Here is a 9,362-nt window from a genome sequence, read left to right on the forward strand (position 1 = left end):
CAATGGTTATGCAGGGCATGCAGGTTTGTTTTAAGCATGTAAATTTGCTCCCCCATGTTTATATGGTACATTCTCATCCTGGACATTGAAGTGTTTAAAACTGTGATCTACTGTCTCTTTCCTGGGCTAGATATCAGGAGTCTGATTAAATCTCTCTGCTTCCTGTCATCAATGGCTCTTTCAACTCTGAGTTGAAAGGGCTTCATCGAGTAAGTAAACAGTGATGTGCTCTTCAAGGATGGGTAGATTCGAGATAAGTGTCTCTAAATCTGCATGGGGGAACCATCTAAGGGAAGCTCTCAAGGTATGTAGAAGGCTGAATGGGAAGGCTGTCATAGATGGCAGCATAAAGTGTTTGGGCTTGACCCAGTATACCACAATGAACTGCTACAGAACACAGTGGTGATTCAGTGTTAGAATTCTCGCCTTCTATGCTGGAGACCCGGGTTTGATTCCACCCAATGCACTTCATGCGCAGCCACCACCCATCGGTCACTAGAGGCTTATGTGTTGCTATGAAGCTGATTATGTTTCTTCAAAGCTTCCAGACTAAGACAGACTAGGAAGAAAGGTCTAGTGAGCTATTTCTGAAAATCACCCAGTGAAAACTCTGTGGATCACAACGGTTTAATCCACAACTGATCATGGGGATGGTGCACGACCAGGTAGCATTTTGTTTCATTGTACCTGGAGTCACCATAAGTCAGGGCCCAACTTGACTGCAGCTAACAACAACACACTGTACTTGAGTTGGGTAGAGAGATAATGGAAGTAGGACGTTAAAGAGAGCAGTCTGATCACACGTTCAGTGGATCAGATAGGGGAGAGACGGATCTTGGAGAGATGTTTGGAGGTGACTGCCCTAATCCAAGCAGAAGGTACTGAGGGTCTGGAGTGATGGCAGTGAGCATGGATGAGAAGGGCTCATTTTGGAAAATATTAAGAAACATGATTTCAAATACATGAAATACTGGCCAAAGGGATACCAGGGACAGTCAAGCCAAAGTTCTGATGTTTCTGCTGAGGAAGCTAGAAGAATAAATAGAACCACTAACAGAACTCTGACTGTGAGAAGGGAAAGTAGATAGGCGAGGAGGTGATGAGTTCTGCTCACCCAAGGGAAGGCTCCCTGCAGCCAGAAGTCAGCTGCAGCCCAGAACCAAAGGCAGGACTATAGAGTTAGGTAACAGAGCCATCCTCTTGCTGATACCCATGAAAGGGACTCCTGGGGCTCCATTCTTTCCAAAAGCCTCCTAAGATTGCTCAAGGTGGTTGGACAGACTGTTTATCCTACCCTGTACACCAGATATCCTCCATTATTGGAAGCAAGAGACACTGGGATCTGCAACCAAGCCTCACTTAGACTGTTAGTCCTTTTTATGTGATCCTGTTGGAGAAGAGGAGATAGGAATGATAGAATGGCCTCCTCTCCAACAGCTCCAGGATGTTCTGCCCAGCTAGCCTGCCATGTCAGTAATTTTTCCCCACCTCCTCTTCCACACAGCTCTCCTCATCCCTTTAACATGTGCGTCATAGAAGTTGTCCATTATCCACAGGCTCAGCCCCTCAAAAGTAGTCTGTATCAGCATAGAGCACCCAGGATACTCAAAAATACAACAGCAAGCCTACGATTTGTCTTGTATAAGAACATGGATCATGGAAAAGGATCCCAGAGTTTTCTCTCTGGACAAGGCAAAGACAAGCATGTGGATGAGTGAACGTCAAGGCCCTGGACTAATCCAGTTGGGCACAACATACAGAAAAAGCCAAAGGTCATTTATTGAACTACCATCTTGATAACACAGTGCTTATCAAAAGGTTTCATAACAAAAACATCAAAGGTCTATTACTGAGGCAGCAATGATATCTGAAGTTCATCAAGAAACAATAAAAAGATGGGTGCTTGGAGAGTGGACAGACTCAGCATGCCTTAATCTTCCTTGTGGGCAGCTGAGCAACTCGTTTCCTGGCACAACACGACTGGGGCAACAGGGAGGATGTGACTCAACCTTCTGCAAACCTAAGACACCAGATGTCCTGTTTAGGTAGGGCGTGTCTACACTACAGCTTCCCATTCCTACCAGCAAAGAAGTACAGGAACTGTCCTCCACTATCCAGCTCCAGCCCATCCAAGTCTTCTCTCTGGCACCCAGCCCTCATATTGGCCATATGGGACCATTCTCTACGACATGTGGAGCCCTAGTGGTGCAATGGTTAACAGGTCAGCTGCTAACCAAAAGGTCAGCAGTTCAAATCCACCAGCCACTCCTTGGAAACCCTATAGGGCAGCTCTACTCTGTCCTATAGGGTCGCTATGAGTTGGAATCGGCTTGACGGCAACAGGTAGGTAGGTAGTCTATGACATGTATGGCCCTACAGTCGCCCTTCTCTAACTTTGTTTACAGTATCTCATCCATCTTGAATTCACTTCCTACACTCCCCCATTTCTGTCAATCCTTACTTATCTTTACTTCCATATTGTCACTTTCTCCCTGAGGATAATCTACATTGTGATTCCCATCATAGTTCTTATATTATTTTTGGTTTATATTATAAAAACCAAACCCGTTGCTGTCAAGTTGATTCCTACGCACAGCTACCCTATAGGACAGAGTAGAACTGCCCCATAGGGTTTCCAAGGAGCGGCTGGTGGATTTGAACTGTCGACATTTTGGTTAGCAGCCATGGCTCTTAACCTCTGTGATAGTGTTTTTTAATTCATTTATTTAGCCTCTCTCTGCTACTGGACTGTTTGACAAGGTAATTGCTTGATTTAATTGAGCCTACAACACAAAATACTAATCTTTGTTGCATTTGGTTCCATATTGAACCACTTCTTTGTTCTTCTTCCCTCACGCTCCCTCATGTTTATTTCTAAGTCTTTTGCTGTTCTCTTTCTTTCCCTTCCCCTATTACATGACTCCTTTCAGCCTTAAGTGGCTGCTCCTTGCTGCTCTCTGTCCATCAAAACCAAACTCCTCTACCTGACTTCCAAAGTCTTTCAAAATCCAAATCCACCTTTTCTGCTCAGCCTCACTCCATCCTGTTCCCAGTAAAATCCAAGAGAAACCAGTCCACCTCCCTCAGGGGATGATGCCAGGGAAGGGCTGGACACTGTAGCAGTCACGGAAGTTGCATTGGTCTTGCTCTGGGTTCCTTCCTGCCTCAGCAGACTTACTGTCCAGATGGCTGACCTCAGTGCCCCCACAGCCAGTCAGATGCTGCTCCATCCTGCCCCAGGGGATCATGGTCCTGAGCTATCTACCTGATCCAACCTCTCTCTCTTGCCGTCAACACACCTTCATGACTTCCCAACTAGTTTTGACAGTCACTCTGCTCCAACTTGCAGTTCTAGGCATTTTCTGTACTCTAAGCCACACTCGTCTGGCTCTGGTTCCTTCTCTGCCTTTAGTCCAACCCCCCGATCCCTCTCTATCACATCCCACACCCAGACACTGGTCTTCTCTGTCTGCTGCCTGAGTCCTCCCTAGCTCAGCTCCTATGCTATCTCAGTCACCATCAAAGGTCCCGTCTGGAACAATTCCTACTTTCACAGTCCCCATCTCTGTGCCTTTGTCCTCAGAAGCCCTTCTTCCAGAAATGCTCTCACCTTGCCTGTCACCTGCTCCTCAGGACCCATAGTACACCCCATGTTCCAGCATCTAGATAGCTTCATCCCTGGTTCCCATGGTCTCTCTCATTCTGAAACTCCTAATAATATTTATAATCAGGATCCCTCAATGGTTAATCAAATATTCTGATGAATTGACCATAAAATCAATAGCCTGGGAGATGATTCCAACTAATGGCCACCCGTTGTGTGTCAGAGTAGAACTGTGCTCCATAGGGTTTTCAATGGATGATTTTTTCTAAAGTAGATCACCAGCACTTTCTTCTCGAATCTTTCGGTTAGCAGTCAAGCCTGTTAACCATTAGCACTACCCAAGGACGACACTATTATTCAAAAAGTGTAACCCACTGGGTAGATTTAGCATCAAAGAGCAATGAAGAAAAAAGTTGTGTGGTATTAAGGACCTTTAGACAAACCAAAACTGCAACTCTCAGAACGCTGGTGATGACCCGGGCTGCTGCGATTAGGAGGGACACAGAGATGGACGCAGAACAGCAGGTGCCGAACCATCAAATGCAGAACACTCCTTTCACTGACTCATCAGAGCCTGCTGATGCTTATCGGTGGACTTCTCTCAGAAGATCACTTTTTTTTTTCATTCAGATATCTTTCTTAAAGCGAGCAGTGCCTGGTGCAGTGCATACAGTGCACCCTGCAATCAGATATTCAGCTGGACTTTAGCAGATGGTCAGGAAGCACTGGCTCAAAGTAACTGCTCAAATGCTGGTACTATCTTTAATCTACAGTTAACTACCTTCTTCCTTCCAATACATGGCACTGGAATCTTCATCCTTATTTTAAATCATGTTCGATGTATATGTACAACTTTTTGTTGTACAGCCTAGATAACGTTTTGGAATTCAGAAAGTTGAGAGACAGACAGAGAGGGCAAGAAACAGAGACAGTGATATATCCAAAGAGAACTAGTAACCAAGAAGGGTTGCCAGATAAAATACGAATACTTTTTATTATTGTAAGTTCCAAATATTGCATGGGACATACTTACACTAAAAATGTACTCATTGCTTATATGAAATTCACATTCAAATGGGTAGCCTATTTTTTATTTGCTAAGTCTGGCAACAACCCTAAACCTAAGAGAATTTTCCAGCTTTTCCTCTCCCCAAGCCACAGCCTTACAGGCATGGATGGAGATTACTTTGCCTGACCCACCTCTGGCTATAATGCAAACTCTCTGGGAATTACAAATAGAGAGAAACTGTTCATTGGCATAAACTCTTAATGAAAACAAGGTGCATATGGCAAACCTTTGTTGGTGGCTGGTCAGGGATATAGTTGATCTGCTCCAGTTCATTTACCAGGGGGCACTCGGCAGAGCTTAGCCCTTCCCCAATGGTTATGCAGGGCATGCAGGTTTGTTTTAAGCATGTAAATTTGCTCCCCCATGTTTATATGGTACATTCTCATCCTGGACATTGAAATGTTTAAAATTGTGATCTACTGTCTCTTTCCTGGGCTGCATATCTGGAGTTTGACTAAACCTCTCTGCTTCCTGGCATGAATGGCTCTTTCAACTCATCCAGTAAGTTAACAGTGATGTGCTCTCAAAGATAGGTAGGTTTGAGACAAGTGTCTCTAAATCTGCACGGGGGACCATCAAAGGGAAGCTATATTGGTGCGTGGAAGGCTGAATGGAGCCTTAGATGGCAGTATAAAGTGTTTGGACTTGACTCAATATACCATAGTAAGCTGCTGCTCAGTGATGATTCAGAGGTAAGAATTCTTGCCTTCCATGTGGGAGACCCAGGTTTAATTCCCCACCCATGTACTTCATGAGCAGCCACCACCCATCTGTCAATAGAGGCTTGCATGTTGCTATAATGCTGATCATGTATAATCAAAGCTTCCAGACTAAGACAGACTAGGAAGAAAGGCCGACTGAGGTACTTCCAAAAAGCAGCCAATGAAAACCCTGTGAATCACAATGGTTTAATCCATATTTGATCATAGGTATGGTGCAGGACCAGAGGCATTTCATTCCGTTGTGCATGCAGTCACCATGAGTCAGGGGCCAACTACAACCAAGCCTCACTGAGACTGTTAGTCCTTTTCTGTGTGATCCCGGGAGACAGGAGGAGACAGGAGTGATAGAATAGCAGAGTGGTGGCCTCAGCTCCAGGATGTTCTGCCCAGTCAACCTTTCGTTTCAGTAATTTCTTCCCACCTCCTCCTCCACACAGCTTCCTGTTAACACGTGCATCATAGAAGTAAAACATTACCCACAGACCCAGATCCTCAAAAGCAGTCTGTATTAGCACAGAACACCCAGGATACTCAAAACATACAGTGGTAAGGCTACGATTTGTCTTGTATGAGAACATCAATCACGGAAAATGCTCCTAGAGTTTTCTCTCTGGCTGAGACAAAGTGGAGTGTGTGGATGAGTAAGCTCCAAGGCCATGGACTAATTCAGTTGGGCGCAACATGTAGAAAAAGCCAAAGGTCATTTATTGAACTACCATCTTGATAACACAGTGCTTATTAAAGCTTCACAATAAAAACATCAAAGGTCTATTACTGAGACAGCATTGATATCTGAAATTCACCAAGAAACAATAAAAAGATGGGTGCTGGGAGAGTGGACAGACTCGGGATGCCTTAGTCTTCTTTGTGGGCAGCTGAGCAACTCGTTTCCTGGCACAACATGGCAGGGTCAACAGGGAGGACCTGATCCAACCTTCTGCAAACCTAAAGCAGCACATACTCTGTTTAGGTAGGGCACGTCTACACCACAGCTTCGCATTCCTACCAACGAAGCAGCAAAGGAATGGTCCTCCACCATCCAGCTCCAGCCCACCCAAGTCTTCTCTCTTGCACTGACCTTCCGTCTTGGCCATATGCGACCACTCCCTATGACATGTACAGCTCTACAGTCGCCCATCTCTAACTTTGTTTACAGTACCTCATCCATCTTGAATTCACTTTCTACACTCTCCCACCTCTGTCAAACCCTACTTACCCTTAATACTGTACTGTCACCTTCTCCCTGAGGATAATCTCTTCTACTTTGTGATTCCCGTAGTAGTTCTTATATTATTTTTGGTTTATATTATAGGGTTTTTTAATTCATTTGTTTATCTTACCTCTGCTACTAGACTTATGACAATTAAATTTCTTGATTTGTTGCATTTTGTTCCACATTGATCATTTCTTCATTGTTCTCCCCTCTATGTTCCCTCGTGTTTATTTCTAAGTCTTTTGCTGTCCTTTTTCTATTTTTCCCCCATTATTTGACTCCTTTCAGCCTTAAATGACTGTTCTTTTTTGCTGTGCATACATCAAAATCAAACTCCTCTACCTGACTTCCAAAGTCTTTCAAAATCTAAATCCACCTTCTCTGCTCTACCTCATTCCTTCCTGTTCCCAGCAAAATCCAAGAGAAGCCAATCCACACCCATCAGGGGACAATGCTGGGGAAGGGCCGAACACTGCAGCAGTCTTGGAAGGTGCATTGGTCTCACTCTGGGCTCCTTCCTGCCTCAGCAGGCTTACTATCCAGACAGCTGCCCTCAGTGCTCCACAGCCAGTCAGGGTACTGCTCTGTCTTGCCCCAGGGGATCATGGTCCTGAGCTATCTACCTGATCCAACCTCTCTCTCGACATCAACACATCTTCTGGACTTCCCGGCTAGTTTTGACAGTCACTCTGCTTCAACCTGCAGGTCTAGGCATTTTCTCACTCTAAGCCACACTAGTCTGGCTCTGGTTCTGTTTTCTGCCTTTACTCCACCCCCCACCATCTCCTGTCTATCACATCCCACGCCCGCCCAGACACTGGTTTTCCCAGGCTTTGCTGCCTAAGCCCTCCTTGGCTCAGCTCCTATGTTATCTCAGTCATCACCTAAGGCCCCATCTAGAACAATTCCTATTTTCACAGTCCCCATCTCTCTGCTTTCATCCTCAGAGGGCCTTCTTCCAGGAATGCTCTCACCCTGCCTGCCACCTGCTCCTCAGGACCCATAGTGAACCCCATGTTCCAGCATCTAGTTAGCTTCATCCTTGGTTCCCATGGTCTCTCCCATTCTGAAACTCCTAATTATATTTACCATCAGGATCCCTTAATAGTTAATCAAATATTCTGATGAACTGACCATAAAATCAATAGCCAGGGAGATGATTCCAACTAATGGCCACCCCTTGTGTGTCAGAGTAGAACTGTGCTCCATAGGGTTTTCAATGGCTAATTTTTCAGAAGTAGACCACTAGCACTTTCTTCTCTAATCTTTCAGTTAGCAGTCGAGGGTGTTGACCATTTGCATCACTCCAGGACAATACCAGTTGTTATAATCACTCACAGGCTCTATGAGATCTGAAACCCCACTACTAGCAATTTACCCTATGACATTGTCTCCTACTATTCTCCCCCCATCACACTATTCCAGTCCCACTGGACTCCACACTGTTCTTCTACCTCCAGGCACGCTCCTGCCTGCATGGTCTACCTAACAATAAAGTGCTTATGAAAAGGGGAGCTCAAGTCAATTACCAGAACTTGGGCTGGAGCACACCAAACATCTGGATATGTGGAAACATCATGCTTTGTGATGGAGATTTCACTTCTCTTTAATTTCCCCGCCTTTAGTCATTTCTACCTTTGCCTAACTGAGACATCTGAGATGGTGATTTTGATGTTCTTCCTTCCCCTTCGCCATCCCCCAAGAAGAGTAATTCACTGGGCTGATTTAGCATCTAACAGGAATGAAGAAAAAGGTTGTGTAGTATTGAGGACATTTCAACAAACCAAAACTAAATTTGACAGAACATGAGCGATGACCCTGGGCTGCTGAGATTAGGAAGGAGACAGAGATAGCCAGGGAATACCAGGTGCACAACGCTCCTCTCACTTCCTCACCCGAGCCTGCTGATGCTTATCAGTGGACTTCCCTCAGAAGATCACTTCCTTTTTTCCTTCAGATATCTTTATCAAAGTGAGCAGAAAGTGAGCAGTGCCTGGTGTAGTGTGTACAGTGTACCCTGTAATCAGATGTTCAGCTAGACTTCAGCTGATGGTCAGGAAGCACTGATCCAACATAAGGGCTCACAGGCTGGAAACTTTGCCCTTATTTCAACTCATGTTTTACATACATGTACCACTTTCTATTGTAGAGCCTACTAACGTTTTGGAATTTGGACAGTTGAAAGAGACACAGACAGAGAGGGCAAGCAAAAGGCAGTGATACAACCAGAGAGAACTAGCAACCAAGAAGCGCTGCCAGAGAAAACACAAACACTTTTTTAATATAAAACTCTTTGTCATCAAGTGGATTCCTACTCATAGCAACTCTATAGGACAGAGTAGAACTGTCCCATAGGGTTTCCAAGGAGCTGGTGGATTCGACCTGCTGACCTTTTCGTTAGCTTCCATAGCTCTTAATTACTGCACCACCAAGGCTTCTTTTTAGTATAGTAAGTCCCAAATACTGCATGGGATATATTTATACTAAAAACATACTCACTGCTTAAATGAAATTTACATTTAACTGGGTGGCCTATCTTTATTTGCTAAGTCTGGCAACAACCCTAAACTCAGGAAAATTTTCCAGCTTTTCCTCTCCCCAAGCTGCAGCCATACAAGCATGGATGGAGATTACTTTGCCGGACCATCACTGGCTATAATGTAAACTCTCTGGGAATTGCAAATAGAGAAAAAAATGCTTAATGGAATGTGGCTATATATGCCATTTAAACATGGCTGCACTATTGACAACTGC

At 44.7% G+C, this 9,362-nt stretch overlaps 1 protein-coding gene across 1 annotated transcript in view; it reads right to left on the reverse strand.

Moving 5' to 3' along the window:
• Positions 1–9,362, reverse strand: part of LOC101350828 (maltase-glucoamylase, intestinal) — a 250,622-nt gene that overhangs the window by 80,862 nt on the left and 160,398 nt on the right. The gene's annotated exons all lie outside the window — the stretch shown is intronic.

The sequence above is a fragment of the Trichechus manatus genome, unplaced genomic scaffold (assembly GCF_000243295.1).
Source record: "Trichechus manatus latirostris isolate Lorelei unplaced genomic scaffold, TriManLat1.0 scaffold00093, whole genome shotgun sequence".
NCBI lineage: Eukaryota > Metazoa > Chordata > Mammalia > Sirenia > Trichechidae > Trichechus > Trichechus manatus.